This window comes from Octopus bimaculoides, chromosome 9, assembly GCF_001194135.2.
Source record: "Octopus bimaculoides isolate UCB-OBI-ISO-001 chromosome 9, ASM119413v2, whole genome shotgun sequence".
Taxonomy (NCBI): domain Eukaryota; kingdom Metazoa; phylum Mollusca; class Cephalopoda; order Octopoda; family Octopodidae; genus Octopus; species Octopus bimaculoides.
The window spans coordinates 23,610,730-23,617,792 of NC_068989.1; the positions used below are offsets into that span (position 1 = coordinate 23,610,730).

The window sequence follows — 7,063 nt, forward strand, 5'->3', positions numbered from 1 at the left end:
ACATTTTTTGAACCAGTTGAAGACACACGAGATGTCGAAATATCGTTCACCAGATAACAAATGGCACTCTTCTTTTAATTTTAATAATAATAATAATAATAATAACCTAGAAAGGAAAGTGGAAGAGGGTTATCAGTGGAAGACTACGTGAAGTTAGCTAGCGTAGATATGGACTCCTATGTAGGTAATTGTAAAGAAAGTTTATTAAAAGCTGTTAGAATTTCACCAAGACATAGGGAAACCAAAACACCAAACGGACTTAAAAACCAGAAAAAAAAAGAAATTATCTGACTGGCAGGAGAAGGAGTTGCATGGTAGATTTCCAAAGATAGTTTCAGCAAACAGTAGTAATGAAACATGGTTATGGCTGCAGGAGGGAAAGCTGAAGAGGGAGACAAAAAGTTTGTTAGTAGCTGCACAAGATCAAGTATTAAGGAATAATTGGATGAAAGCCAAAATAGACAAAAACCAAGTGGATTCCCAAAGTAGATTATGAAAATCAAAAGACGAAAGTGTTACTCATATAGTAAGTGAATGTGGTATGCTTGCAAAGGAAGAATACAAGTGAAGACATGGCAATCTAGAGAGAGAGCAACCCACTGGGAGCTTTGTAGAAAGCTAGGCTTTGAACATGCTGATAAATGGTATGAACAGGAACCTAGTAAAGTATTAGAAAGTAAGAAGTACAAGATTTTGTGTGACTGTCACATTCAGACTGAAGAGTAATAGAAGCTAGAATGCCTGATTTAGTAGTAGTAGTAGTAGTAGATAAAGAATAGAAAGTGCCAGATAATTGACTTTACAACCCCAAATGATGAAAAAATTAATATGAGAAGTATAGAAAAAGTAGCAAAATACCAGGACCTATCTATTGAATTACAGAGACTGTGGAAAGTGCGGGAGGTAAAATGTATCACAGTAGTAACAGGTGCATTGGGAACTATCTCTAAAGATCTGAAAAGATGGATAGAGGAAATGTGCATAAAACCCAGTTTAGTACAGCTGCAGAAAACAGTGTTATTAGGGACAGCTAAGATACTTTAGAAGGTTCTTGGCATCTAAGGCAACGTGTTGTAGCCCGATGTTAGGATTCTTTTCTGTCCAAACAGTCTAATCTGTTGAATGTATATGAATAATGATAATAGTAGTCGTAGTCGTAGTAGTAGTAGTAGTAGTAGTAGTAGTCGTAGTAGTAGTAGTAGTAGTAATAATAATAATAATAATAATAATAATAATAACTATAATAATAATATGCTGCAGCTGCTAATACTAAATACTACACTAAATTAACACTACAGCTACTACTATTATGATAGCACAAGTATCTGAGGCCCAACTACCACCCTTACCACTAACCATACCCTACAGCTGGTGCTGCAACCACAGATGCTACTACACATGAAAACAATAATATCAGTGATATCAGTGATGATGATGATGATGATAATAATAATAATAATAATAATAATAATAATAATAATAATAATAATAATAATTATAATGAAAAGAAACGGGTGGAACCTCCTCCTCCTTATGGGTTCATAATGATACATTTAGTGATGGTGTCAATAAAAACACTGGTAATTGCGCAACCTGATAATCGCTACCTCATGTGAGTGACAATGAAAAAACAAATTATTGTGAATAACGGTGGTAATGAAACTGAAGCCAATGATGGTGACAGTGTTACGATATCCAGAAAGGGACCACCACACACGGCGTAGATGGAGCAAGCAAATTAATGCTGTGGTCATGGAGTGTTACTACCTGAGCAGACCGTTAGATGAATATGATGCTCAAATTAGGGGTTACCGACAACGTATGTATGATCAATGGAGAGAAAAGGGATTGTTTCAACTCACGGAACAGAGACTGTGATCAAACTAGAGCAATATGAAAAAATTGTTGGTTCACAGAAGTAGAACTCGAAGCTATCAAAAGACGGGTCATGGAAAATAGCAGCAGAGATAACAATGAAAATACAATTCTTACTAATAAGAGTAATTTCATAACACAGGAAAGGAGCAGTGGTAGTTTACTTGATGAGAGACATATAGATGATCTAAAAGAAGACAATAAAGCTAATGGCGACATGACATGAACAAAAAGCAATCTACGACAGAATAAATGTAAGACTACAGGAGAACGATAGCGGCATTATTTGCAACCTTAAAAAGGTTGATCGATGGGAATTGAACCAAGAAACAAAAAGTGGCAATGAAATTCTGAAATACATCAGAAGAAACATCACAGAAACAAATAATTTGATCAAGGTAGCAAGTATTGTTGTAGCAGAAAATGTGGGTGTCGATGTCAAGAAAAAGAAACATAATGGGAGTAACAAAAGAAAAGATCCATGGTGGAAAAGAAGAATACAGACAGGGTTAGATATGCTCTCGAAGGAAATCTCTGTGTTAGACCGAAAAGAGAAAGGGGAGCTTAAAAGCGAACAAAAATACAGGGCGCTGAAAATGAAGTATAATATTGAAAGAAAGGGCCTGAAAGTGGTAATGGAAAAATCGAAACAGCGCCTCGTTGCAAAGAAAGCAAAGCTGGTAAGATACGACCAAAGAATGAAGGGTTACCACCAGAATAGATTATTCAGAGTAGATCAGAAGAGATTCTATAAAGAAATAAATGGAGAATGTACAGATGAAAAGTTGATACCAGATAACATTGAAAGTCAAAGGTTTGGAGTGACATCTGGAGCAAAGACAAAGAGCACAAGAAGGATGCTGAATGATTGCAAGAACTGAAACAAATAGTAGTCTGTCTAAAACAGGCAAAACTAGTCATTTCAGTTAAGGAAGTGAAGGAAATCAGCAAAAAAATGTGCAACTGGAAGGCCCCGGAACCAGATGGAGTTCAAGGCTACTGGATCAAAAGATTTGGTGAATGTCATGCACAAATAGCTGCGCAACTTAACACCTTGTTAAATGCCGACCAAGGAACACCGGAGTGGGTGACATTGGGTTGGAAAGTGCAGTGCCTGAAAAACATCGAAAAAGGCAATACGGTCGACAATTACAATACGGTCGACAATTACAATACGGTCGACAATCCTATTTGCCACTTATGTGGAGGTTGTTGACTGGAATACTCGCAGAGTCAATGTACGAACATCTGAAAAAAAAATGGAGTCCTGCCACATGAGCAGAAGGGTTGCAAGCGTAAGTGCAGAGGTACCAAGAATCAATTCCTGATAGACAAAACTGTACTTCGAGACTGCAAGAGAAAGAAAAGTAACTTAGCCATGTCATGGATCGACTATCGTAAGGCGTACGATATGATCCCACATTCTTGGATTATGGAATGTATGAACCTATTTAGTATTGCATCGAATGTTGAGCGATTGCTTGGAAAAAGTATGGCGAATTGGAGGACGGACCTGACAGCATACGGAAGAAGTTTAGGGAGAGTAGAAATTAGGAGGGGCATCTTTCAAGGGGACTGCCAGTCCCCACTGATATTTGTACTGTGCTTGATACAACTAACACTGATTCTGAGGAAAGCAAAAGCTGGGTATGTATTCAAAAGCCGCCAGCAAAAAGTGAACCATTTGTTATTCATGGATGACCTCAAACTTTACGGTAAAGATGAAGCCCAAGTCAGTTCCCTCGTTGATACAGTGTATACATTCAGTGCTGATATCGGAATGGAGTTCGGACTGAGAAAGTGTGGTGTATTAGTATTGAATAGAGACAAAATCAAATGTATGGACGGACTAACGATACCGTCGGGGGAGGTTATGAAGCAGATAGAAGAGACGGGCTATAAGTGCTTGGGGATTTTGGAAATGAATGAATTGATGGAGAAAGTAATGACAGAAAAATTTAAGGTAGAGTACTTGCTCAGACTGAGACTGATCCTTAAGTCGAAATTAAACGGACGGAATAAGATCGAAGCTATCAATACTTGGGCGGTTTCACTCCTTAGATTTGGAGCAGGGGTAATCGCATGGACAGTAGACGAACTAAACAACTTAGACAGAAAGACAAGGAAGTTGCTAACTAGATATGGGTCACTCCACCCAAAAAGTCACACAGACAGACTGTATGTACCAAGAAAAAGAGGGGGAAGAATACTTATTGAATGCGAACACAGCATTAGAGCAGAAGAAAACATAGCATGGTTTGTAAAAAATTCAACAGAACCGCTATTATTAGAAGTAAGAAGGTTAGGCTTGTGTAGGATGAAAGCACTATACAAGAAATTGAAAACGAATGAAACTGAAAATAGGTGGGTAAAGAAAAGAATGCATGGTCAATTTCATAGAGATATTGAGGATAAGACAGACAGAGAAAAAGGATGCCTGTGGATGACTAAAAGTGATTTAAAACCGGAAACGGAGGCTCTAATCTGTGCTGCCCAAGAACAAGCACTAAGAACAAACTACATAAAATACAGAATAAACAACACAGCAGAAAGTGATAAGTGCAGAATCTGTGGACAAAACGGTGAAACCGTATGGCATATTACCAGCCAATGTACGCCACTAGCCCAGAAGGAATATAAGAGATGCCACGACAATATAGCCAGGTTTGTCCATTGGACACGTTGCAACAAGTATGGACTTGACAGAGCAAAAAATTGGTACGACCACAAACCTGAAGGCATCGTCGAAAATAGAAATGCAAAGATCCTATGGGATTTTATGATTCAGTGCGACCATGAAATGGAGAATAGGAAGTCGGGCATAGTCTTAATTGAGAAAGAAAACGACATATGCTGGATCATAGATATAGCATGTCCAGCTGACAACAAGGTATGCAATAAGGAAGAAAGAAAAGTTGAGAGATAGGACAGGTTAGCTTGGGAAGTTAAGCAGTTGTGGTCGATGAGAAAGGAAGCAGTAGTACCAATAATTGTCGGAGCTCTGGGAACAGTGAGCAAAAATCTTGAGAAGTACGTGAGACAAATAGGGGCTGCAATAAGAGTGGAGCACTTACAGAAAACAGTACTACTTGGAATCGCTCGAATACTCCGGGAGGTGCTCGAAAAATAGGAGGTGTTACCTTAGTTCACTGGTAGTGAACAGCTGATACTGTAGTACATCTCCAGCGTTAGAAGCTGTGCAAAGGCAATAATAATAATAATAATAATAATAATAATAATAATAATAATAATAATAATAATAATAAGAGCATCACAGCAAACCACAGCACATACCCAAGGCACACAGAGCTGTGCTCGGTATTGAAGTGAAAGCACGTTATAAAAATAAAACTACTGAATAATAATAATAATAATAATAATAATAATAATAATAATAATAATAATAATAATAATAATAATAATAATAAATCCATTTATTGACGACTGGGGCCCAATGCATTGAAGACAGTATCAAAGGACGAAATACAGTACACAAAAGATGGGATTTACATCGGTCAAAAGAGAAACAAGAACAATACGGATATAAGGAAACTCAGAAGTGAGCTAGAAACCTTTACTCCGATGCTCTCCATAGCGTGCTATGGTAGTTTTCTGCGAATAGCTTCGTACTTGGTGGAAATGTATTTATTCCCATTAAAATAAATATAATTTGCTGAGGTATTATCAACCAAAATATATTTAATGATGGGTAAAGAAAAACACTCTTTCCAATTTAAAAAGCTATTTAAAAAATGATAAATCTGTTTTGTTTACGCAAATTTTGTAGAATTTTATAGAATTTCATGGAATTTTATAAATTTGCTTTTAACTGTTTTAGCTATTCATGAAATCTATAGATGCATAAATGTTTGGACAGACGATATTGTAGTTATGGCTAATATTTCTCTTTATGGCAAAGCACTATTTTTACTATCAGATCTGCCAGGGCTTGGTAAACAAACAATAATTCAGCTGTTGCTTAACTTGCTGAAAATAACGGCCAAATGTCTCTCAAATCAGACCATACCGCCTTTACATTAAAAAGGGAGACATAAGAAAATTCTTTCTCATCTATGTCCGCCACACATACCAGAAGTCTTTCTATCCCCGTTCCCTTCCAACAATCAATAATACGTTTTATTCGCCGTAAAATTTATCATAGAAACATATGTAACAAAGCGCTGTGGCGAGTAATAATAATAATAATAATAATAATAATAATAATAATAATAATAATAATAATAATAATAAAAGAATGGTTTCAAATTTTGCCACAAGGGCAGCCATTTGGGGGAGGAAATGAGTCGATTACATCGACCCCAGTGTTCAACTTGTACTTAATTTATCGACCCTGAAAGCTGAAAGACAAAGTCAAACTCGGCAGTCTGCTAGCTCGCCGCCTTAATAACAACAACAAAACAACAACAATAATAATAATAATGATAATAGTAATGGGAAGAGGTAACTCGATTACGTTGATTCCAGTGTTCATCTGGTGCTTATTTCATTGCCCCCTGGAAAAGATGCAAGGCAAAGTCGACCTCGGCGTCATTTGAACTCAGATCGTGAGACAGACGAAATGTCGCCTAGCATTTTGCTCGGAATATTAACGATTCTCCAGCTCGCCGTCTTGATGATGATGATGATGATGATAATGATAATAATAATAATAATAATAATAATAATAATAATAATAATAATAATAATAATAATAATAATAATAATAATAATCCTTTCTGTTATAGGAAAAAGGCCTGAAATTTTGGGGAGATGGGATAGTCGATTACATCGACCCTCAGTGCTCAACTGGTCCTTATTTCATCAACCCCGAAAGGATGAATGGCAAATTCGATCCCGGCGGAATTTGAACTCAGAACGTAAGGACTGACGAAATGCCACTAAGCATTTTCCCAGCGCTCTAACGATTCTGCCAGCTCACTGTCTTGATGATGATGATGATGATGATGATGATGATAACAACAACAACAACAACAACAACAACAACAACAACAATAATAATAATAATAATAATAATAATAATAATAATAATAATAATAATAACAGCAACAACAACAACAACAACAACTATAATAATGATGATGATAATAATAATAATAATAATAACAGCAACAACAACAACAACAACTATAATAATGATGATGATAATAATAATAATAATAATAATAAT

General features: G+C 36.3%; 1 protein-coding gene across 1 annotated transcript in view; it reads right to left on the reverse strand.

Annotated features, from left to right (window-relative positions):
* The window catches only part of LOC106882048 (voltage-dependent calcium channel gamma-5 subunit), a gene marked incomplete in the record, with an annotated part of 310,039 nt that overhangs the window by 152,936 nt on the left and 150,040 nt on the right, over positions 1-7,063 (reverse strand).